This window comes from Pristiophorus japonicus, chromosome 1, assembly GCF_044704955.1.
Source record: "Pristiophorus japonicus isolate sPriJap1 chromosome 1, sPriJap1.hap1, whole genome shotgun sequence".
Lineage (NCBI taxonomy): Eukaryota > Metazoa > Chordata > Chondrichthyes > Pristiophoridae > Pristiophorus > Pristiophorus japonicus.
Genome location: NC_091977.1, coordinates 523,128,730 through 523,154,083, shown reverse-complemented (window position 1 = coordinate 523,154,083; position 25,354 = coordinate 523,128,730). Strand labels below are relative to the sequence as shown.

Genomic DNA, 25,354 nt, shown 5'->3' with positions numbered 1-25,354 from the left:
AGGATGACAGTGATCGCAGGAGAGAGGGAGCATGATGAATCAAGAGGGAGTTTGAAATCACTGAGGATGAAAAGTCATTCGGTGCAGAGACTGAGGGAAGAAAGCAGTGAAGATATCTCAGTGAGAACATTTTTATGGTACTAGGGTGGGTGGTCGGGAACGAGGAGTTTAAATGAGGCGAGGGGTGGAATAAGGTGAGACGCTCAAAGGAGGAGAGACCAAGGTGTGATTTGGTGATGAAAGCCACACCGCCACTGCGACAGTCTGGACAAAGAAAGTGGTGGAAGGCGGGTAGGCTTCATTTAGGGAGAAGATGTCATCACCCCTCAGCCAGGTTTCCCTCAAGGCCATAATGTTAATGTTCGGTGACAGAGGATGGGACGATCTTGAATCTAGCCTGGAGGCGGTGAAGGTTGAACAGGTCCCCATTGGTTCTATAGTTTAGTTCCACTCCAATGGAGAGCTTGTTGAGAGTGAGATGGAGCATTGCAACAAAAAAGATCGAGAAAAGCGTTGGTGTGATGATGCAGCCTTGCTTGAACCTGGTCCGCACAATAGAGCGTCCTCCTCCATTTCGGCTGCCGCCAAAAGTTTGGCACTATCCTCCGCCTGCTCCACAATGACATGCAAGCCGTGATCCTGATCAATGGCTCCACCACAGTGGATTGGGTCTGTGGTGGATCCGTTGGTCAGGATCACAGCTTGCATGTCATTGTGGAGCAGGCGGAGGATGGTGACAAACTTTTGGAGGCAGCCGAAATGGAGGAGGACGCTCTATAGTCCCTCGCAGTTGACAGTGTCAAAGGCCTTTGTGAGGTCAAAGAAGGCCATATGCAAGGGTTGATGCTGTTCCCTGCATTTCTCTTGTAGTTGTCACACGGTGAAGATCATGTCTGTTCAACCAGCTCCGTTGGGCGAACCACATCGTCCGCATGCCCGACACGAGACTCCCTAAGCAAGTGCTCTTCTCGGAACTCCTACACGGCAAGCGAGCCCCAGGAGGGCAGAGTAAATGTTTCAAGTACATCCTCAAAGCCTCCTTGATAAAGTGCAACATCGCCATCGGCATCTGGGAATCCCTGGCCCAAGACCGCCCAAAGTGGAGGAAGAGCATCTGGGAGAGCGCTGAGCACCTCGAGTCTCATCACCGAGAGCATGCAGAAATCAGCGCAGACAGAGGAAGGAGCGTGCGGCAAACCAGTCTCACCCACCCTTTCCTTCAACCACTGTCTTCCCCATCTGTGACAGAGACTGTAATTCCCACTTTGGACTGTACAGCCACCTGAGAACTCGCTTTTAGAGTGGAAGCAAGTCTTCCTCGATTTCGAGGGACTGCCTATGATGATGATGTTGATCATCACAATAAGTTCATGTATGGCAAGGGCCTTGTCCACAAGTGAAAGGACATTCAAGATGGAGATGCAGGGAGGGGCTGTGATAGTCTATTGGCAAAGTTCGCAGGGTCAGCATTGGGAGGGATGGGAAGGAGATTGGCAAGATTAACCCCCAGTGGGTGCACTGGGAGGGAAGGTTGGCAAGAAAGTATGATGGGGCAGCTGGGGTTGCTGCTCATAAGGAGGCAGTGAAGAGTGCCTTAGTGGGCACTTCAGAGGATGCCAAGACAGACACAGAGGGAAACTGTAGGCTTATCATTTTATGAATCTATGAAAAGAACAAATGGAGTGGTTAGGAGGACATTTTTCCACACTTGTGTGTTAGGATATGGAATAGAAACAAAATGCTGGAAATACTCATTAGGTCAGGCATTCGAAAATAACAAATCAAGTGCAGTTGCCATTATTTTAGGAGTCATAGAAACATAGAAAATAGGTGCAGGAGTAGGCCATTCGGCCTTTCGAGCCTGCACCACTGTTGATTCCTGGATTCTTTTACCTCAATCTGGTTCAGCAAAATTACTGAAACGAATACCGTTTGTACTTTAAACAAAGCAAGCTTTTATTTAAAAAGCAAATCCCGATCGGGGACTTTATCAGACAGAAGGAATGCAAGTCTGTTCGAACGCACTCACTTCCTACGGAAAAAGGTGACGTTACATTGTAAAGGGACGATGGTTATACATTTTCGGCAAAAGATAAGAAGATAGGGCTAGAGTGACATCCTAGTTCAGCCTATCCTCTTAGATCCCTCTTTCCCTTTGTCCACTCATAAGCCGACCTAAGTATGGTCTGATTTTAAACAAAGACCTTCTGTTAATGTTTCAGGTTAATAACATGATTTAATAAGACCTTGAGGTTTTTCTGCAAGCTGTGGGTTTTGTTTCAATACATGTTAGTGTTGTAACATTTCGCAGTCTCGAGTCTGAGATGTCATGGCTATTCCTCCATGAATTCTTTGTTAGCTTATACTATACTATACAATACTATACAATTCCCACGTTCTCAACTTCAATGTCTCTATACATTTTTAAACATTCACACCACCATTCAATAAGGTCATAGCTGATCATTCCCTCAGTACCCCTTTCCTGTTTTCTCTCCATATCCCTTGATCCCCTTAGCTGTAAGGGCCATATCTAACTCCCTCTTGAATATATCTTGCATGTAGGAAGCCAGAGGAACAAGAGGTGTATAAAAAGTCTTTGTTGGATTGCTGGAAAGAAAAATGTTAAGGGATGGATCCTTTTCTGCAGCACTTGATTATGTTCACTCGTGTGTCAGTGAATGAACATAGTTAAAGACGATCACTATTGATTAAGCTCGCCCACCTGACAATTGAGGATGTGTTGACTGGAAGGTGAAATGCAAAATCAATATTTGTATGCATTTAGTTTTCTTTCACCAATTTTCTCTTTACTTTCTGCATTGTGTATGGTTCCATCGACATTATTTGTCCTTTGGTACTTTGCTCAATTTGCTATTGTGTGTCTTGTCAGAGAATGGCATGTGACTTGACTGTGTGGGGTCAGTCACATCTGAGTTTTTTCTATCATCACTCAATGTCACCATATGTACACTTCCAATGGGGAATTGGATAGTGATTAGGAATGGGAACTGTGGCTGAGTTTTCTCTTCCTCTGCCTGTCAACGCAGGGGTCCTGAGGCCAGTTGTGCCGTTGCCACCATTTGCAGCTGAGATCACATAACTCGGCATGCACCAGGAATTAAATCTGGGGCCTTCATCCTCTGTGTGGTTTGGTTACTTACCTGGATAAACAGCCATAAGGGAAATGTATGCGTGTTTCTTTTTTAAAGTAAGCTCCGCAAACAGTGGTTAAAATATCTTAATTGAATTTCGCTTTACGTGGCCAAAAAAAATCAGTTGTGTAGGAGAGTGTAAAAATGCTCCGATATTCGCACAACATTGATTCTGTTATTTGTAGCCGAAGCACTCTTAAAAGAGCAATAAAATATCTGTTCTTAGAACAGCAACAACCTCTGTCCATATAATTGGCAAATATATTACATTCGATTATAAATGTTTAAATAAAGATTGCACTCCAAAATAGCATGGGGGAAGAGAGTTAAGGAAGGAAAGGTAGAGAGAATCTTTTGATTTCTAAAGGGAATCATAGTGTGATTCAATATTAAAATTGCTCATGAAATAAAAACCAAATGCTGGAAATATTCAGCATGTCGGGCAGCTTCTGTAGAGAGAGAAACAGAGTTAACGTTTCAGGTCGATGGCCTTTCGTCAGAATGCTTTATACCATTTTCTTTGTGGTGTGTTTCCTGCTGGATAAAACACTATCTGATGTTTTATGACCACCTAGTTGTTCGAGCAGGTTGCCAAACATGATGGGCCCCATGCCTTTTCACATCATACTGTTACTTCCCATCATTGCTTTCCCTGAACCAAAGCTTTATTGTACAACCCTTTGTATGCTCTACAGCAACATATTGTCTTTTATAAATTCTCTTACAATCCCCCTGCTGTAACCTGTGTTTTAAAAGCTTGTGTTTCAATCCCAACAACCCATTAATCTCAATATTATCCACCTATCTTATTTATTGAACAACCTATATGTGCCTACCTTTACATCGGTCCTGAAGTTCATCCTTCTTCAATGTTATCAGTGTCATTGCAGGGAAAAGATAGGATTTGTGAGAGCAGTTTAAACCAATTCTGTCTACATTACTATTTGTTAGAAATAAAACATTTGTTTATTCATTCATGTGGTGTGGGCATGGCTGGGAAGGCCAGCATTTATTCCCCATCCCTAATTGCCCTTGAGAAGATGGTGGTGAGCCGCCGCCTTGAACCATCGCAGTCTGTGTGGTTAAGGTTCTTCCACAGGGTTGTTAGGTAGGGAGTTCCAGGATTTTGATCTAGCGATGATGAAGGAACAGTGATATATTTCCAAGTCAGGCTGGTGTGTAACTTGGGGCTCAAGATTCAAACCCCCGCTAGAACGGCGCACATCGGAGAGGCCCGCCTAATTTGTAGAACTGAAAAAGTGTCAAATACTTACCTCGCGATTCTCCGATATCTGTAGGGCCGTTTCCAGCTTGGCGTGGCACAGCAGGAGCTGCTGGAGGCGGAGCTACAGCCCTGCGCCAAAAACAGTGCCGGCAGCTGCGCGCGTGTGCAGTAGCTCCTGGCCCTCCCAGCGCGTCCTGTCTCTGGGCGACGACCCTATCCCTGGCCAAAGGGACATCGCCCCCTATCCCGGGCCAAGTGTCCTGACGGGGTACTTACCTCTTCCGCGATGGCCCGCACGGCACCTCCTGGGGGAAGGCCCTGCCCGAACTCCTCATCGGCGGCGGGGCCCGCCCACCCGGCATCTCGCTGGGGGCGGGCCCCTCCCGAAGTGGCGTCCTTGCCAGTGGCGGGGCCCGCCCGAAGTCCTGGTCAGCGGTCCGGCGTCGTTGGCGAGGCCCGTTCGAAGTCCTGGTCGTCGGCGGGGCCCTCCCGACCGGCATCTCCTGGGGGGGGGGGGGGCCGTCCCAGCATGCTGTTGGAATGCTCCCGGTGCTGCAGTAGGTGAGTAGAAACTTTAAATGTTTTATTTATTGATCTTTTATTTTTAATTTTTAATTGTTTTTTGGATTGATTTATTGATTTATTTATCATTTATTATTGATGATGGCTCTTTATTTGTAAAAGTGAAGTGTTTAATGCTTGTACATTCCCTTCTCCCCCCCCACCCCCCATCTCTCATTCCCTACACCTAATTTATAAAGTGTAGGCAAGGTTTTTCTGAGCGTACAAAATTTTACACTTATTCCATTCTAAGTTAGTTTGGAGTAAGTTTTCGCTGCCTAAACTTGCAAAACAGGCGTAAGTGGCTGGTAACGCCCCCTTTTGAAAAAAAAAACTGCTCTAAAACAAAACTATTCTAACTTAATAGAATTGGAGCAAACTAAATGCCGAGAATTGCAAGTTCTAAAATACTCCATTCTAAACTAGTTGCTCCAAAAAAAAGGAGCAACTCGAGCCGAAACTTGCGCCCATAGAGGGGACCTTGGTGGTGCTGGTGTTCCCATCTGACTGCTGCCCTTGTCCTTCTAGGTGATAGAGGTCACGAGCTTAGGAGGTGCTGTCAAAGAAGCCTTGGCACGTTGCTGCAGTGCATCTTGTAGATGGTACACATTGCAGCCACGGTGCACCCTTGGTGCAGGGAGTGAATGTTTAAGGTGGCGGATGGGGTGCCAATCAAGCGGACTGCTTTGTCCTGGATGGTGTTGAGCATCTTGAGTGTTGTTGGAACTCATCCAGGCAAGTGGAGAGTATTCCATCACACTCGTGACCTGTGCCTTGTAGATGGTGGAAAGTCTTTGGGGAGTTGGGAGGTGAGGCACTCGCCACAGAATACCCAGCCTCTGACCATATTTGTAAAAATGTATCTATAATCTTACAGATAGTATTTAACTGTGCATATAATAGTGTGACACAACCCCAACAGATTTTCTGAGATTATGATCTTATATATGTGTTAATTAGTAACCAGTCTTAAAGTTATAGATGCATGCTATTGTGATGCATTCTAGCAATAGGACTTTATGGGCTGGATTTTTGAGAGGTTTGCAATCAGTTTTTGCCGCGATTTGACCCTCCGTGGCGAAAACCTGGTTGCAAAGCCCGGGCGGGATCCTCTGGTACCTGTTTGCGGCGGCGCTTCCAAGTACTGCTGGGGTGAGGTGCGCCAATGTGGAACGACTCCGATTACGTTTGCGATTGAGTTTTGCCATTCACCTGACCCGTACGCCGCGCCCCGAACACCCGGTGTAGTCCTGCCGGTAGTGGTAAGTCAGAAAACCTGCAAAAAAGTTACGTTTTTATTTAAAACTATTTTTTTGCAGCGATTAGTTAGTTAAGGGTCTTGTAAATGTTTTTGGAACGTTTTTTGAAATTAACCCCTCCTCCCAAGGCGCCTCTCTCAGCGCTCCCTGCCCCGCACTAAAGTTAGCGAGGATCGTGTCTTTGCACCAAGAACACTTGTGCAATGCCTCCCTTTGCGACTCAAAGGCTAAAAGTTAGGCCTTAAATCGTTAGCGCAGCGAAAATTTTCATTTTCACTTCTTATCACTTGTGTTTTTGCCCAAAAACCCCAAAACCTGAAAATCTAGCCACAAAGCTTTTTATACAAATCAACCTTTTCTATGTGCCTTTGCCTGAAGAGGGACATGTCATTTACAACTAAAATGTTGCTCAAGAGCACCAAATCAGTTAAGTCTTATGAAACTGTAGAGTGTATTCAGTTTACAGCATTTAATGTCACAAAGAATAATTTAGAGGTCAATGGGTTCAAGTAAAAATATTTTTGTGTCAATGTCCAGTCAGTGCCCTATTACCAGGAATTTCCAGCATTTTCTGTTTTTAACCCAAATATTATGCTTCCTGTGTGAATTTACACAGTAACTGTTAGGATACTGTGGGACACCAAAACTGAGATTGATAGTCATACCCGTTTAGTTGCAACTCGCTTAATTGCCTTTCCCTTTTTAACACAATCATTTTTATAGTGCCCTGTTTTTTTCCTCTATACTTCCAATTGTGAAAAGTTTGTTTTATTGCAATTCAATTCAGGTTCCAAGTAAGTGTGGCATGCTGAAATGAGACTTTTCACCTTTGAACATGAGGCTTTCACCTCACATTCTGGGTTAGTTGGTCACCATGCATTTTTTAAAAAGAAACCATTTGACCTGGTTTCAAGTCATCTCTAATGGTTTGCTGTGTTGTATGGCTGAGGAAGAAATGGAAGTCAAATTTCAAGGTGACTCAACAAGAAAAGCACTGTGCGAGCAAGATGTTTTGAACAGGGTGAATTAAATTGAAAATTCAAAAGCAAGTCACACAAATATGGCAGTACTGAATCTCTTGTTTCTAGATTTCTGAAAAGAAAAGCAGACACCTTGAAGGATTGGTAAAAAAATGAGAACTGTGGTGGGAAATGGAAACGTGAAAGTAAGATGGCTAATGTTGATAAAGCCCCATTTAGCTGGTTTAATCGCGAGTTCAAAGTACCGCTTGATACCTACCTGTTGAAAGCTAATGTCTTCAGTTCCTGCCACAAATTTCCCTAGCTACCAACTCCATCCCTCTTTGTGGCAACTGTCTGAGGCTGAACCAGAACCAGAATGTTCGCAACATTGGTGTAGTATTTGACCCCGAGGTGAGCTTCTGACCATGTATCCGCTCCATCACCAAGACTGTCTACTTCCACCTCTAACATCGCCCGACTCCGTCCATGCCTCAGCTTATCTGCTGAAACTGTCATCCATGCCTTTGTTACCTCTAGACTTGATTATTCCAATCCTTTCCTGGCCGGCCTCCCGTCTTCCACCCTCCATGAATTTGAGCTCATCCAAAACTCTGCTGCCCATGTTCTATTTTGTCCATTCACCCATAACCCCTGTGCTCGCTGATGTCAAGATTTTTAAAATTCTCATCCTTGTTTTCAAATCCCTCCATGGCTTCTTCCCTACCTGTCTGTACCCTCCTCCAGCCCACATCTCTCTGAGATGTCTGCACTCCTTCAATTTTGGCCTCTTGTGCATCCCTGATTTGAAACATTCCATCATTGGCGGCCGTGGCTTCAGCTGCCAAGGACCTAAGCTCTGGAATTCTCTCCCTAAACCGCGCAGCCTTTCTCTCCTTTTAAGATGCTGCTTCAAATCTACCTCTTTGACTGAGCTTTTAGTCATCTGTTCTAATATCTCCTTGTGTCGCTTGGCATCAAATTTTGTTTGATAAAGCTCCTGTGAAGCGCCTTAGGATGTCTTACTACGTTTGAGGCATTATATAAATGCATATTGTAGTTGTAGTTGTAATGAGATTGCTTAATTATTCAGCATGGAAAGTTTGAAGCATTAAATGGATTTCTGTGCTGCTGGAATAAGCAGCAATAAGCTTTTACAGTTGTGACGAGACCAGACCTTTCTATCATGCCTTAAATCTATGCATAAAAGAGAAGGTAAGCGGTGGCAAAATGAGAAAAGAATACCTTGTATTGTGCACTAATCAAACGGGCTTGGACATGGTGAAACCTCTTATGATTGGGGAAAAAGCAAGAACCCCTGTTGCTTTTTAAGGTATCAATATTCTTCCCAGTATTTAAAAAAAAGTATTGATTACATGAGCATTTTTCTTTAATTTTGGAGGTGTTCTATGAAAAATTTGAGGGAATAGATCACGATTAACTTTAGCAAAATACTGTAGGATGTCAATATATAATTACATTAAATTGGTTTCCTATGGGCTAAAGGAATTGAGAGAATCTGCATTATATATAGCGCATTAACACATTCAAGGTGATATGCAACTAAGTAATTACTTTTTGAAATCCTGTCAGGGTTATGTATGCAGCAGCTAAATAGTGAACATTAAGGTCCCACAAACAGCAACTGAAAGACCTGCTAATCTGATTTTGGCAGAGCTGATTGAGAGGAATGTTGGCCAGGACACGGAGAACTCCCTGCTCTTCAAATACTTCTGTGGGATCTTTTAGCAGGCAGATGGAGCCTTAATTTTGCATCTTGATTCTAACACAGCAACACCATCTTTGTACTGCAGTGAAATGTAAGTTTAGATTATATGTTCAAGCCCCCATGGTTGATAAGGCTGTAAAAAAAGCAATAGAATTGTTGGTTTTCTCCCAAGAGGTATGCGTATAAAAACGAAGATGAGCCTATATAAAATCTTAAGAGCTCAGTTAGAGTAATGCTTTATTGGGCTCCACACTATAGGTTTTAGCGAGGGTATAATGAAGATTGATGAGGATGATGTCTGGTATGAGCAAATAGAAATACAAAGAATGAGATTAAAAATTGTGTGCCTTTCGTTACAAGGCAGATTACGGAACGGTGTAATAGAAGTAATCAAAATTATGAAAGGATGGGACAGCACAGAAGCAGACTGTCGAAGTGGTGGGGGAGGGGGACAAGAACAATGGGCTACAGATATAAGATTAAATGTAAGAGACTTGGAACGGAGGGCAGGAGAAACTTTGCGAAGTTAAGGCTGCAGAATTTATTTTCAGGGTTAGTGTTCAAGGCAAGGTTGGGGGCGGCGGGGGGGTGGGGTGGGGGCTTCTCTTGGGGGCAATGTGTCGTCGTTGCCTGCGAGACAAGATTTTGTTAAGGCCATGATGTCCACAATAAGGTTGTGGATGATACTGGCCTTGTTCAAGAGTGACTTGACATTCTAGAAGGAGATGTGAAGAGGAGTGGTGATCTGCTGGCAGAGTCCAAGCAGTCATCAGTGGAAGGGGTGAGCCTGACTGAATTCCCTGTGGCTGAAGAGACTCTGGGAGGAGCTCTTCAGCCACAGGGAGGAGACGGTTGAGGAGGATTCTTGCAATTACTTTCCCAGTGGCCAACAGCAGGGAGATTCCTCTGTCGTTTGGCTTACTAACAGAAAACAGAGAGTTGGGATAAATGGGTCCCTCTTGTTGGCAAACAGTAACTAGTGGGGTGCCACAGGGATCGGTGCTGGGGCCTCAACTATTTACAATCTATATTAATGACTTGGATGAAGGGACCGAATGTAATGTAACCAAGTTTGCTGATGATACAAAGTTGGGTGGGAAAGCAAATTGTGAGGAGGACACAAAAAATCTGCAAAAGGATATAGACAGGCTAAGTGAGTGGGCAAAAATTTGGCAGATGGAGTATAATGTGGGAAAATGTTATCCAGGCCACACCTGGAGTACTGTGTACAGTTTTGGTCTCTGTACTTAAGGAAGGATATACTTGCATTGGAGGCTGTTCAGAGAAGGTTTACTTGGTTGATTCCGGAGCTGAGCGGTTTGACTTATGAAGATAGGTTGAGTACGTTGGATCTGTACACATTGGAGTTCAGAAGAATGAGAGGAAATCTTACTGAAACATATAAGATAATAAGGGGGATGCAGGGAGGATATTTCCACTCATACGGGAAATTAAAACTAGGGGACATAGTCTCAGAATAAGGTGCCGCCCATTTAAAACTGAGATGAGGAGGAATTTCTTCTCTGAGGGTTGTAAATCTATGGAATTTTCTGCTCCAGAGAGCTGTGGAAGTTGGGTCATTGAATATATTTAAGGCGGAGATAGACAGATTTTTGAGTGATAAGGGAGTAAAGGGTTATGGGGAGCGGACAGGGAAGTGGACCTGAGTCCATGATCAGATCAGCCATGATCTTATTGAATGGCAGAGCAGGCTTGAGGGGCCAAATGGCCTACTTCTGCTCTTAGTTCTTATGTTCTTATATTCTTGTCCACTTCGGCAGAAAAAATAGAAAAGCAAATTATAATTTAAATGGAGAAAAATTGCAAAGTTCTGTAGTACAGAGGGACCTGGGGGTCCTTGTGCATGAAACACAAAAAGTTAATATGCAAGTAACAAGTAATCAAGAAGGCAAATGGAATGCTGGCCTTTATTGCAATGGAGATGGAGTATAAAAGCAGAGAAGCCCTGCTACAACTGTACAGAGTATTGATGAGGCCACATCGAGAGTGCTGCGTACAGTTTTAGTCTCCGTATTTAAGGAAAGATATACTTGCATTGAGGCAGTTCGGAGAAGGTTCATAGAAATTTACAGCGCAGAAGGAGGCCATTTCGGCCCGTCGTGTCTGAGCCAGCCGACAAAGAGCCGCACGGCCCTTGGTCAGCAGCCCTAAAGGTTACATATAAACCTATGAACAATGACGGAAAGGCAAAGGGCACCCAGCCCAACCAGTCCGCCTCACACAACTATGACACCCCTTATACTGAAAACATCTACAGTCCAACCCAACCAGAGCCATGTGATCTCCTGGGAGAGGCAAAAAACAGATAAAAACCCAGGCCAATTTAGGGAGAAAAATCTAGGAAAATTCCTCTCCGACCCATCCAGGTGATCGAAACTAGTTCAGGAGATCACCCTGGCCATATTCTATTCCTTGCAGTACTTACCATTATATCTGCACCGTCCAACAAAAGGTCATCCAGTCTAATCCCAATTACCAGCTCTAGGTCCGTAACCCTGCAGGTTATTGCACTTAGGTGCCCATCCAACCATCTCTTAAAAGTGGTGCGGATTTCTTTCAGGCAACGAGTTCCAGATCCCCACAACCCTCTGCATAAAGAAGCCCCCCCTCAAATCCCCTCTAAACCTTCCACCAACCACCTTAAAACTATGCCCCCTCGTAATAGACCCCTCCACCAATGAAGATAGACCCTTACTGTCCACTATGTCCAGGCCCCTCAATATTTTGTACACCTTGATGAGGTCTCCTCTCAACTTCCTCTGTTCCAATGAGAACAAACCCAGCCTATCCAATCTGTCCTCATAACTAAGATTCTTCATTCCAGGCAGCATCCGAGTAAATCTCCTTTGCACCCTCTCTAGTGTAATCACGTCCTTCCTATAATACGGCGACCAGAACTGCACGCAGTACTCCAGCTGTGGCCAAACCAAAGTATTATACAATTTAAGCATACCCTCCCTGCTCTTATATTCTATGTCTCGGCCAATAAAGGCAAGCATTCCGTATGCCTTCTTTACCACCTTATCCACCTGGCCTGCTACTTTCAGGGATCTGTGGACAAGCACTCCAAGGTCCCTTTGTTCAGCTACAGTATTAAATGACCTACCGCTTAATGTGTATAGCCTTTTCTTATTAGCCCTCCCAAAGTGCATCACCTTACACTTCTCTGAATTAAATTCCATTTGCCACTGCTCTGCTCACTTGACCAGTAGATTAATATCCTTCTGCAGCCCATGACTTTCCTCTTCATTATCAACCACACAGCTAATTTTGGTGATGTTTGCAAACTTCTTAATCATACTCCCTATATTCAAATCTAAATCGTTGATATATACCACAAAAAGCAAGGGACCCAGTACTGAGCCCTGCGGAACCCCACTGGAAACATCCATCCAGTCACAAAAACATCCATCAATCATTACCCTTTGCTTCCTACCTCCAAGCCAATTTTGGATCCAACTTGCCACTTTGCCCTGTAACCCGTGGGCTTTAACCTTCATGGCCAGTCTACCATGTGTGACCTTATCAAAAGCCTTGCTAAATTCCATATATACTACATCGTACGCACTACCCTCATCGACCCTCTTAGTTACCTTCTCAAAAAATTCGATCAGGTTAGTCAAACATGATCTTCCCTTAACAAATCCGTGCTGACTGTCCCTCGGTTGATTCCAGAGATTGGGGGGGGGGGGAATGACATGAAGATAGGTTGGGCCTACACTCATTGGAGTTCAGAAGAATGAGAGGTGATCTGATCGAAACATATAGGATAATGAGGGGGCTCAACAAGGTAGATGCAGAGATGGTATTTCCACTCATGGGGGAAACTAAGACTAGGGGGCATAGTCTCCTAATAAGGGGCCACCCATTTAAAACTGAGATGAGGAGAAATTTCTTCTCTGAGGGTTGTAAAACTGTGGAATTCTCTGCCCCAGAGAGCCATGGAGGCTGGGTCATTGAATATATTTAATGTGGAGATAGACAGATTTTTGAGCAGGGGAGCTGAGTCCCTGATCAGATCAGCCATGATATTAAATGACAGAGCAGGCTTGAGGGGTCAAATGGCCAACTCCTGCTCCTATTTCTTATGTTCTTATGTAGTTGCCACATTCGGACGACTCCCCTTTTTTGAAGATGGTCACAATTACGGCATCTCTGATACCTCCCAGCATGCTCTCCTTCTTCCAGATAAGAGAGATGAGGTCATACATTTGTGCCAACGATGCTTTTCCGCCATACTTTAGTGCCTCAGCGGGGATTCCATCTGCTCCTAATGCCTTGTTGTTCTTGAGCTGGTGGATGGCCTTTTCTACCTTGTGCAGGGCTGGGGTTTGCTGAGATGATGGCGGGTAGCATGCTGCAGGATGGAGTCAAGGACTCGTGTCGAAGGCAGAGTCTCGGTTAAGGAGATCTTCGAAGTGCTCCTTCGAGCGGGCCCTTACTGCCTCGTTGTCCTCAATGAGTGCCTCCCCATTTTTGGCCAGACATAGAAACATCGAAACGTAGAAAATAGATGCAGGAGTAGGCCATTCGGCCCTTCGAGCCTGCACCATCATTCAATAAGATCATGGCTGATCTTTCCCTCAGTACCCCTTTCCTGCTTTCTCTCCATACCCCTTGATCCCTTTAGCCGTAAGGGCCATATCTAACTCCCTCTTGAATATATCCAATGAATTGGCATCAACAACTCTTTGTGGCAGGGAATTCCACAGATTAACAACTCTCTGAGTGAAGGACTTCCTCCTCATCTCAGTCCTAAATGGCCTACCCCTTATCCTAAGACTGTGTCCACTGGTTCTGGACTTCCCAACATCGGGAACATTCTTCCCGCATCTAACCTGTTCAGTCCAGTCAGAATCTTATGTTTCTATGAGATACCCTCTCATCCTTCTAAACTCCAGTGTATAAAGGCCCAGTTGATCCAGTCTCTCCTCATATATCAGTCCCTGGTATCAGTCTGATGAACCTTCGCTGCACTCCTTCAATAGCAAGAACGTCCTTCCTCAGATTAGGAAACCAAAACTGAACACAATGGGCCCAAGTTTCGGGCCGCGCCTAGAACGGCGCAGCCCCGACCTGGACGCCTGTTTTGTGCGCCACAAAGTGCACCTAAAAAAAACTTCCAGATTCTCCGGCTCCCTGCAGGTCCTCTGGCCCTCGACGTGACGCAGCACGAGCTGCAGAGGGCGGAGCTAGGTCCCTGCGCTGAAAACAGTGCTGGGACTTCTGCACATGCAAGGTACAGTGGACGCGCATGTGCAGTAGCTCCAGGCGCCCAAAACTGTGTGGGAGGGGCCCGAATGGTCTCACTGGGGCTGCGTGCATAAGGCTGCCTCCCACGCCCAGCTCCTACTTCCTCCCGACCTGACTCGACTTGACTCCTGCCCCCTCCCCCGCCGACCCGACCTCCACTTCCCCCGTTCCCGACCTTCCTTCACCCCCCCCTCCGCTCCCGACCAATCACCCGCCCCCACCCCCCCCCCAACCGATCTCCGCCCCCGATCCGCGCTCCCGACCCCCCCGGACCCCGGACCTGACGCCACCTACCTGTCAATCCGGTAAGTCTAAGCTCAAAGTCTTGGGCCCGGCCGAGCCCGGCCCGTTCAGCCTCCCTCTCCTTTCTTTCTCCCTTCTCTCTCTCTCCCTCTCTTCCCCCCTTCTCTCTCCCCTTCCCCTCCCTCCCTTCTCTTCCCTCTACACCCCTCCCTCCCTCCCTCCCTTCTCTCACCCCCCCTCCCCTCACCCCTCCTCCCTCCCTTCTCTCCCCCCTCCCTTCCCCTCCCTCCCTTCTCTTCCCCCCCCTCCCCTCCCTCCTCTTCCCCCCCACTTCCCCTCCCTCCTCTTTCCCCCCACTTCCCCTCCCTCCTCCTACCACTCCTCCCCCCTCCCCTCCCTCCTTTCTCACCCCCCCTCCCTTCTCACCCCCACCTCCCTCCCTTGTCACCCCTCTCCCCCGCTACACCCCCTCTACCCCGCTACACCCCCTCTACCCCACTCCCCCACCTCTCCCCCACTACACCCCCTCTCCCCCACTACACCCCCTCTCCCCCACTACACCCCCTCTCCCCCACTACACCCCCTCTCCCCCACTACACCACCTCTCCCCCACTACACCACCCATCCTCCCCCTCTCCTCCACCCCTCGCTGTCAGAAACACAGACACTGATAGACAGAGAGTGAGACACACACACAGGCAGAGAGATAGAGACACTGACAGAGACACGCTGGGGGCATCCCAGCACACTGTTGGAGGGCTCCCGGTGCTGCAGTCGGTAAGTAGAAAATGTTTTATTTATTGATTTAAAAAAAAATTATTTCTTATTAATTTTTTTTTGATTTTATTGGTTGATTTATTGATGTTTTTATCATTTATTATTGATGATGGCTCTTTATTTGTAAAACTGAAGTGTTTAATGTTTGTAAACTTCCCTTTAAACCTCCCCTCCCCATTCCCTACGCCTGATTTGTAACCTACGCCTGATTTTCTAAAGTGTAGACAAGGTTTTTTCGAGCGTACAAAAATCTTCACTTACTCCATTCTAAGCTAGTTTGGAGTAAGTTTTCACTGCCGAAACTTTGAAAACAGGCGTAAGTGGCCAGACACGCCCCCTTTTGGAAAAAAATTCTGTTCTAACTGACTAGAACTGGAGCAAACTAAATGCCGAGAATTTGAATTTCTAAGATACTCCGTTCTACACCAGTTGCTCCAAAAAATCAGGAGCAACTGAGGCCGAAACTTGTGCCCAATATTCCAGGTGAGGCCTCACCAAGGCCCTGTACAACTGCAGTAAGACCTCCCTGCTCCTATACTCAAATCCTCTAGCTATGAAGGCCAACATGCCATTTGCCTTCTTCACCGCTTGCTGTACCAGCATGCCAACGTTCAATGACTGATGAACCATGACACCCAGGTCTCGTTGCACCTCCCCTTTTCCTAATCTGCCGCCATTCAGATAATATTCTGCCTTCGTGTTTTTGCCACCAACGTGGATAACCTCACATTTATCCACATTATACTGCATCTGCCATGCATTTGCCCACTCACCTAACCTGTCCAAATCACCCTGCAGCCTCTTAGCGTCCTCCCCACAGCTCACACCACCACCCAGTTTAGTGTCATCTGCAAACTTGGAAATATTACACTCAATTCCTTCATCCAAATCATCAATGTATATTGTAAATAGCTGGGGTCCCAGCTCTGAGCCCTGCGGCACTCCACAAGTCACTGCCTCCCATTCCGAAAAGGACCCGTTTATCCCGACTCTCTGCTTCCTGTCTGGCAACCAATTCTCTATCCACGCCAGTACATTGTCCCAATACCATGTGCTTTGATTTTGCACACCAATCTCTTGTGTGGGACCTTGTCCAAAGCCTTTTGAAAGTCCAAATACACCACATCCACTGGTTCTCCCTTGTCCACTCTACTAGTTACATCCTCAAAAAATTCCAGAAGATTTGTCAAACATGATTTCCCTTTCATAAATCCATGCTGACTTGGATGGATTCTGTCACTGCTTTCCAAATGCGCTGCTATTTCATCTTTAATAATTGATTCCAACATTTTCCCCACTACTGATGTCAGGCTAACCGGTCTATAATTACCCGTTTTCTCTCTCCCTCCTTTTTTAAAAAATGGTGTTACATTAGCTACCATCCAGTCCATAGGAACTGATCCAGAGTCGATAGACTGTTGGAAAATTATTACCAATGCATCCACTATTTCTCGGGCCACTTCCTTAAGTACTCTGGGATGCAGACAATCAGGCTCCGGGGATTTATCGGCCTTTAATCCCATCAATTTCCCCAACACAATTTCCCGCCTAATAAGGATATCCTTCAGTTCCTCCTTTTCACTAGACCATCGGTTCCCTAGTACATCCGGAAAATTATTTGTGTCTTCCCTCGTGAAGACAGAACCAAAGTATTTGGTCTGCCATTTCTTTGTTCCCCATTATAAATTCACCTGAGTCCGACTGCAAGGGACCTAAGTTTGTCTTCACTAATCTTTTTCTCTTCATATATCTAGAGAAACTTTTGCAGTCAGTTTTTATGTTCCTGGCAAGCTTCCTCTCGTACTATATTTTCCCCCTCCTAATTAAGCCCTTTGTCCTCCTCTGCTGAATTCTAAATTTCTCCCAGTCCTCAGGTTTGCTGCTTTTTCTGGCCAATTTATATGCCTCTTCCTTGGATCTAACACTATCCTTAATTTCCCACGTTAGCCACAGTTGAGCCACCTTCCCTGTTTTATGTTTACTCCAGACAGGGATGTACAATTGTTGAAGTTCATCCATGTGATCTATAAATGTTTGCCATTGCCTTTCCACCGTCAACCCTTTAAGTATCATTTGCCAGTCTATTCTAGTCAATTCACGTCTCATACCGTCGAAGTTAGCTTTCCTTACGTTCAGGACCCTAGTTTCTGAATTAACTGTGTCACTCTCCATCTTAATAAAGAATTCTACCATATTATGGTCACTTTTCCCCAAGGGGCCTTGCACAACAAGATTGCTAATTAGTCCCTTCTCATTACACATCACCCAGTCTAGGATGGCCAGCACTCTAGTTGGTTCCTCGACATATTAGTCAAGAAAACCATCCCTAATACACTCCAGAAAATCCTCCTCCACCGCATTGCTACCAGTTTGGTTAGCCCAATCTATATGTAAATTAAAGTCGCCCATGATAACTGCTGTACCTTTATTGCACACATCCCTTATTTCTTGTTTGATGCCATCCCCAACCTCACAACTACTGTTTGGTGGCCTGTACACAACTCCCACTAGCGTTTTCTGCCCTTTGGTATTCCGTAGCTCCACCCATACTGATTCTACATCATCCAAGCCAATGTCCTTCCTTACTATTGCATTAATTTCCTCTTTAACCAGCAACGCCACCCCGCCTTCTTTTCCTTTCTGTCTATCCTTCCTAAATGTTGAATATCCCTGGATGTTGAGTTCCCAGCCATAGTCCCCCTGGAGCCATGTCTCTGTGATACCAATTACATCATATCCATGATATGAACATGATCTTCACCGTGCCGTCAACTGCAAGAGAAATGCAGGGAACAACACCAACTCTTGTACATGGCCTTCTTGTACAAGGCCTTTGACACTGTTAACCGTGAGTGAATATAGAGCGTCCTCCTTCCTTTCGGCTGCCCCCAAAAGTGTGTCATCGTCCTCCGCCTGCTCCACGACAACATATAAGCCGTGAGCCTGACCAACGGATCCACCACAGACCCAATCCACATCTGGACCGGTGTCAAGCAGGGCTGCGTCATTGCGTCAACGCTTTTCTCGATCTTCCTTGCTGCAGTGCTCCATCTCATTCTCTAAAAGCTCCCTGCTGGAGTGGAACTAAACTATAGAACCGCAATAGCAAAATAATGCGGATGCTGGAATCTGGAATAAGAACAGAAAATGCTGGAAATCTCAGCAGGTCAGGCAGCATCTGTGGAGAGGAAGCAGAGTTAACATTTTGGGTTGATGACCCTTCGACGAAGGGTCATCGACCCAAAACGTTAACGCTGCATAAACTATAGAACCAATGGGAACCTGTTCAACCATCGTTTCCTCCAAGCTAGATCCAAGGTCGCCCCATTCTCTGTTATCGAGTACGAACTCCAAGCCATCGTCAACATCTTCACCGAGGCCTGCGAAAGCATGGGTCTTGCACTAAACATCTGTAAGACGAAGGTCCTCCACCAACCTGACCCCACCACATAGCAGTGCCCCCCCCCCCCCCCCCACCGGTCATCAAAATCGACGGTGGGGCCTTAGACAACTTGGACCATTTTCAATACCTCAGCCTACTATCAACAAGATGACAAGGTCCAACACTGCCTCCAGTGTGCCAGCGCAGCCTACGGTCGCCTGAGGAAGAGAGTGTATGAAGACCAGGACCTCAAATCTGACATCAAGCTTATGGTCTACAGGGCAGTAGTGATACCCGCCCTCCTATATAGAAACATAGAAGATAGGTGCAGAAGTAGGCCATTCGGCCCTTCAAGCCTGCACCGCCATTCAATGAGTTCATGGCTGATCTGGCCGTGGACTCAGCTCCACTTACCCGCCCACTCCCCGTAACCCTTAATTCCCTTATTGGTTAAAAATTTATCTATCTGTGATTTGAATATGTTCAATGAGCTAGCCTCAACTGCTTCCTTGGGCAGAGAATTCCACAGATTCACAACCCTCTGGGAGAAGAAATTCCTTCTCAACTCGGTTTTAAATTGGCTCCCCCGTATTTTGAGGCTGTGCCCCCGAGTTCGAGTCTCCCCGACCAGTGGAAACAACCTCTCTGCCTCTATCTTGTCTATCCCCTTTATTATTTTAAATGTTTCTATAAGATCACCCCTCATCCTTCTGAACTCCAATGAGTAAAGACCCAGTCGACTCAATCTATCATCATAAGGTAACCCCCTCATCTCTGGAATCAGCCTAGTGAATCGTCTCTGTACCCCTTCCAAAGGTAGTATATCCTTCCTTAAGTAAGGTGACCAAAACTGCACGTCGTACTCCAGGTGCGGCCTCACCAATACCCTGTACAGTTGCAGCAGGACCTCCCTGCTTTTGTACTCCATCCCTCTCGCAATGAAGGCCAACATTCCATTCGCCTTCCTGATTACCTGCTGCAGCTGCAAACTAACTTTTTGGGATTCACGCACAAGGAACCCCAGGTCCCTCTGCACTGCAGCATGTTGTAATTTCTCCCCGTTCAAATAATATTCCCTTTTACTGTTTTTTTTTCCCCAAGGTGGATGACCTCACATTTTCCGACATTGTATTCCATCTGCCAAACCTTAGCCCATTCGCTTAACCTATCTAAATCTCTTTGCAGCCTCTCTGTGTCCTCCACACAACCCGCTTTCCCACTAATCTTTGTGTCATCTACAAATTTTGTTACACTACACTCTGTCCCCTCTTCCAGGTCATCTATGTATATTGTAAACAGTTGTGGTCCCAGCACCGATCCCTGTGACACTCCACTAACCACCGATTTCCAACCCGAAAAGGAGCCATTTATCCCGACTCTCTGCTTTCTGTTAGCCAGCCAATTCTCTATCCATGCTAATACATTTCCTCTGTCTCCGCGTACCTTTATCTTCTGCAGTAACCTTTTGTGTGGCGCCTTATCGAATGCCTTTTGGAAATCTAAATACACCACATCCATCGGTACACCTCTATCCACCATGCTCGTTATATCAAAGAATTCCAGTAAATTAGTTAAACATGATTTCCCCTTCATGAATCCATGTTGCGTCTGCTTGATTGCACTATTCCAATCTAGATGTCCCGCTATTTCTTCCTTAATGATAGCTTTAAACTAACCGGCCGATAGTTACCTGCCTTTTGTCTGCCCTGCCCCCTTTTTTAAACAGAGGCGTTACATTAGCTGCTTTCTAATCCGATGGCACCTCCCCAGAGTCCAGAGAATTTTGGTAGATTATAACGAATGCATGTCTTCTGCCATCTCTTTTAATACCCTGGGATGCATTTCATCAGGACCAGGGGACTTATCTACCTTGAGTCCCATTAGCCTGTCCAGCAGTAACCCCTAGTGATAGTGATTGTCTCAAGGTCCTCCCTTCCCACATTCCCGTCTCCAGCAATTTTTGGCATGGTTTTTGTGTCTTCCACTGTGAAGACCGAAGCAAAATAATTGTTTAAGGTCTCAGCCATTTCCACATTTCCCATTATTAAATCCCCTTTCTCATCTTCTCAGGGACCAACATTTACTTCAGTCACTCTTTTCCGTTTTATATATCGGTAAAAGCTTTTACTATCTGTTTTTATGTTTTGCGCAAGTTTACATTCGTAATCTATCTTCCCCTTCTTTATTGCTTTCTTAGTCATTCTTTGCTGTCGTTTAAAATTTTCCCAATCTTCTAGTTTCCTACTAACCTTGGCCACCTTATACGGATTGGTTTTTAATTTGATACTCTCCTTTATTTCCTTGGTTATCCACGGCTGGTTATCCCTTCTCTTACCGCCCTTCTTTTTCACTGGAATATATTTTTGTTGAGCACTATGAAAGAGCTCCTTAAAAGTCCTCCACTGTTCCTCAATTGTGCCACCGTTTAGTCTGTGTTCCCAGTCTACTTTAGCCAACTCTGCCCTCATCCCACTGTAGTCCCCTTTGTTTAAGCATAGAAGCATAGTACGCTCGTTTGAGACACTACTTCCTCACCCTCAATCTGTATTACAAATTCAACCATACTGTGATCACTCATTCCGAGAGGATCTTTTACTAGGAGATCATTTATTATTCCTGTCTCATTACACAGGACCAGATCTAAGATAGCTTGCTTCCTTGTAGGTTCTGTAACATACTGTTCTAAGAAACAATCCCGTATACATTCTATGAATTCCTGCTCCAAGCTACCCCGTGCGATTTGATTTGACCAATCGATATGTAGGTTAAAATCCCCCATGATTACTGCCGTTCCTTTTTCACATGCCTCCATTATTCCCTTGATTATTGCCCGCCCCACCGTGAAGTTATTATTTGGGGGCCTATAAACTACGCCCACCAGTGACTTTTTCCCCTTACTATCTCTAATCTCCACCCACAATGATTCAACATTTTGTTCATTAGAGCCAATATCATCTCTCACAACTGCCCTGATATCGTCCTTTATTAACAGAGCTACCCCACCTCCTTTCCCTTCTTGTCTATCTTTCCGAATTGTCAGATACCCCTGTATGTTTAATTCCCAGTCTTGGCCACCCTGCAACCATGTTTCTGTAATGGCCACCAAATCATACCCATTTATAATGATTTGTGCTGTCAACTCATTTACTTTATTTCGAATGCCGCGTGCGTTTAGGTAGAGTGTTTTAATACTAGTTTTTAAACCATGATTTTTAGTTTTGACCCCTCCTGCAGCCCCTTTATATTCATACATATATGGCTCAGAGACGTGGACCATATACAGTAGACACCTCAAAGCACTGGAGCAGTACCACCAACGCTTCCTCCGCAAGATCCTGCAAATCCACTGGGAGGATAGATGCACCAACATCAGTGTTCTTGCTCAGGCCAACATCCCCAGCATCGAAGCACTGACCACACTCGACTAGCTCCGTTGGGCGAGCCACATCGTCCGCATGCCTGACACGAGACTGCCACAGCAAGCGCTCTACTCAGAACTCCTACACGGCAAGCGAGACCCAGGTGAGCAGAGGAAATGTTTCAAGGACACCCTCAAAGCCTCCTTGATCAAGTGCAACATCCCCATTGGGGAATCCCTGGCCTAAGACCGCCCTAAGTGGAGGAAGAGCATCCGAGATGGCTTTGAGCACCTCGAGTCTCGTCGCTGAGAGAATGCAGAAAGACAGTGGAAGAAGTGTGCAGCAAACCAGACTGCCTACCAACCCTTTCCTTCAACCACTGTCTGTCCCACCGGTGACAGAGACTGTAATTCCCGTATTGGACGTACAGTCACCTGAGAACTGGCTTTTAGAGTTGGAAGCAAGTCTTCCTCGATTTTGAAGATGATGATGAACTTGACTTGGAAGAAGATTGGCATGATGGTTGGGGTCAGTTTGGGGCATTGATAAACTAATGTCCAGGTATGGAGACAGGTGTTGAGGATGAGTGAGTCCAGGAGTTGTTTGAGGGTTAGAGTATCAGTAGGCCCATGGGAAGAGGTATTCCTATGGAAAGTGGAGAGCCTGGTGGTGTGGATAGTTGACCACGAGCCAGTAGTGATTGTTCCAGTGATCCCGCATAAGTGAGTAATGACCTTGAGTGATTAGTAGTGCACACCAGCTGAGAGATGAATAGAGTCGGTGACAATGGGAAGTAAGCAGAAAGTGATAAAGGAAAGGTTATGCTGCAGCAATGGAGCAGAATTCAGAACAGGATGGGAAACAGCAGGAACAGATCAGAGTTTGCTCAACGTAGAGTGAAAATTTCCCAGAGGAGCAGAAAACTGAAGGCGAAGGAGCAGATCAGGTATTCGTATCGAGGCAGCCCAGCAGAAAATACAGTCCTTGTAGAAAGTGATGGCGACGGTGGATGTCACTGAAGTCCAGAAGCTAGCGGTGAAATGGACTTCAGCCCAGGAAGAAACACATTTCAGTCCAGGATCCACACAGCAGCAAAATAAAGCTGAGAAACCAACAGTACATTATAGGAACACGGGAACAGGAGTAGGCCATTTAGTCCTTTGAGTCTGTTCCGCCATTCAGTGAGATCATGGCTGATCTGTGACCTTACTCCATACACCTGCCTTTGCCCCTCATCCTTGATACCTTTGGTTGACAGAAATCTATCAATCTCAGATTTAAAATGAACAATCGATGTAGCATCAACTACCTTTTGCAGAAGAGAGTTCCAAATTTCTATCACCCTTTGCATGTAGAAGTGTTTTCTAACTTCACTCCTGAAAGGCCTGGCTCTAATTTTTAGACTCTGATCCCCTAGTCATAGATTCCCCAACCAGCAGAAATGAATTGAAGTACAGCCTGAAGCTCAGCCGGTAACAGCAACTGCTAGGGGACGGTTATAGGCTAGAAAAGGTTATCTTAATACTTGAAGTGACTGAGTAGCAGAGTCTGAGTATAGTTCAGCAGAGCAGCCTAATCCTGATTGTGGAGGAATCCAGGAATGAGGGAAGTTAAATTTGAACAGAATTCCAACTGTTGAAAAGAACACAGTCCAAACCATGTCATTAGTAAGGCCACATTTTAAATAGTGTAAGTTCTAGTTACTCTACAATGGAAATTGATCCATTGAAGATTGTTCAAAGAAAACTAGAACAATTTTAGAACTAAGGCCCATCAATTTTAGTTTAGTTATGCCACTGATGCCTCATCCAAGTGGCCTTTTTTCTTGTGTGAGCACCAGTGGCAGTGGACTTTTCAGCTCTGGGGCATAACAGTAGAGTCAGACCGTGCACTCATTTGACATTTACCTGTATGGACTTTTGAGCAGAAGCCACCGGACAGGAGTGGGGTCTTGGTTGATTTTTACCCTCCCTAGCCCATGGACAGTGAAGCCAAATTGTTGGCTCCCGGTCTGGCAATGCCTCGATTTTAAAATATTCATCCCTGTTTCCAAATCCCTCCATGGCTTCATCCCTCCCTATCTCTGTAACCTCCTCCAGCCCTATAACCCTCAGATTGCTGTGCTCCTCCAATTCTGGATCCCCGATTATAATTGTTGCACAATTGGCAGCAGTTCCTTCAGCTGCTTAAGCCCTAAGCTCTGGAATTCCCACCCGAAGCCTCTACACCTCTTCTCCTTTAAGACACGGCTTCAAATCTACCATCTGGCCTAATATCTCCTTATTTGTGGCTTGGTGTCAAATTTTGTTAATGCTTCTGTGAAGCCCCTTGGGACATTTAACTACGTTAAAGGCGCTATATAACTGTATCTTGTTTAAATGCTTAGGATTTTTAGTTTTAGAGATTGTATTGTGGCTGTAAAACTTTTGTTTTGCATTAATAAAAATAGATTCCTGACTTTATAATCCCTGTCATACCATGAGCTTGTGGGAAAACTATTGAGCCTAAAATAATACCAAACTCAATTGTTTCTTTTTATATTTTAATAGGACTTTTACTTAATTCTGTAGCCAAGCCCAGAATTGGCAAAACATAGCAACAGACGTCATTCAGTTGAAATAATTGGCTACGGCAATGATGTGAACTTGAGCTCTGAATAGTGTCCAGTATTCAACCATGAGAGTTATTTGACTGCCATCCATCCAGTATAAATTTAAACCTAACCTGGAAGTGACCTTCTAGCAATGGGAACATTGCACTAATGCAGCATTTACGTGTTTTGCATTCCGACGTAAGCCATTAGAACGTTGAACTCCATAGGCAAAACAGTAGAATACAAATTAGAGTAAATGTATAGTGCATTATTGGTTAGACCACACCTCGAATACTGTCTATTTCTGGTCAATGAGAGCCAAGGCAGACATTCTAGCATTCAAAGCAGTTCAGAGAAAGATGCTCAAGGCTGATGATGAGTTATGGGGAAAGACTGGAGAAACGTGGTGCATATCAAAGTTAAACGTTGAAGATTTACTTCAAGAATAGGACCGGGGATACAGGTTCAAAGACTAATGAATGTTGAGAAACTTTCAGAAAGTGTAGTGGAGGCAAAATCTCTGGAACCAGTTAAGAAACAATTAGATGCTGCAATGCAGGACATTTCAGATAAATTAAGATGGACTGAATGACCTTTCTCATCTGTAATTTATTTATTTATGGGTGAACAGTGTTACTGAATTGGACAGGTATGAAATAGCACCAAGTTATATTTATATTTTTAAACTGATAATGTAATGGACTTAAAGTACAGCTTTTAAGCATTTAAAAATGATTTCAAAATCTACTGTCATGATTATTCAGTGGATGGAAAAGATTTTCTGGTGCATATTGAGGCAAGGAATGGCGAACATACAATTTTGCACTTGTGCACAGTT

The 25,354-nt window shown here is 45.2% G+C and overlaps 1 protein-coding gene across 3 annotated transcripts in view; it reads left to right on the top strand.

Annotated features, from left to right (window-relative positions):
• Nucleotides 1–25,354, top strand: part of ldlrad4a (low density lipoprotein receptor class A domain containing 4a) — a 440,909-nt gene that overhangs the window by 62,702 nt on the left and 352,853 nt on the right. Inside the window, exon 2 of one of the 3 annotated variants that reach the window (XM_070896482.1) lies at nt 8,835–8,979. The exons of the other annotated variants lie outside the window; for them this stretch is intronic. The gene's annotated coding sequence lies outside the window, so the exon portion shown is untranslated. The remainder of the gene's footprint in view (nt 1–8,834; nt 8,980–25,354) is intronic. 3 annotated transcript variants of the gene reach the window in all.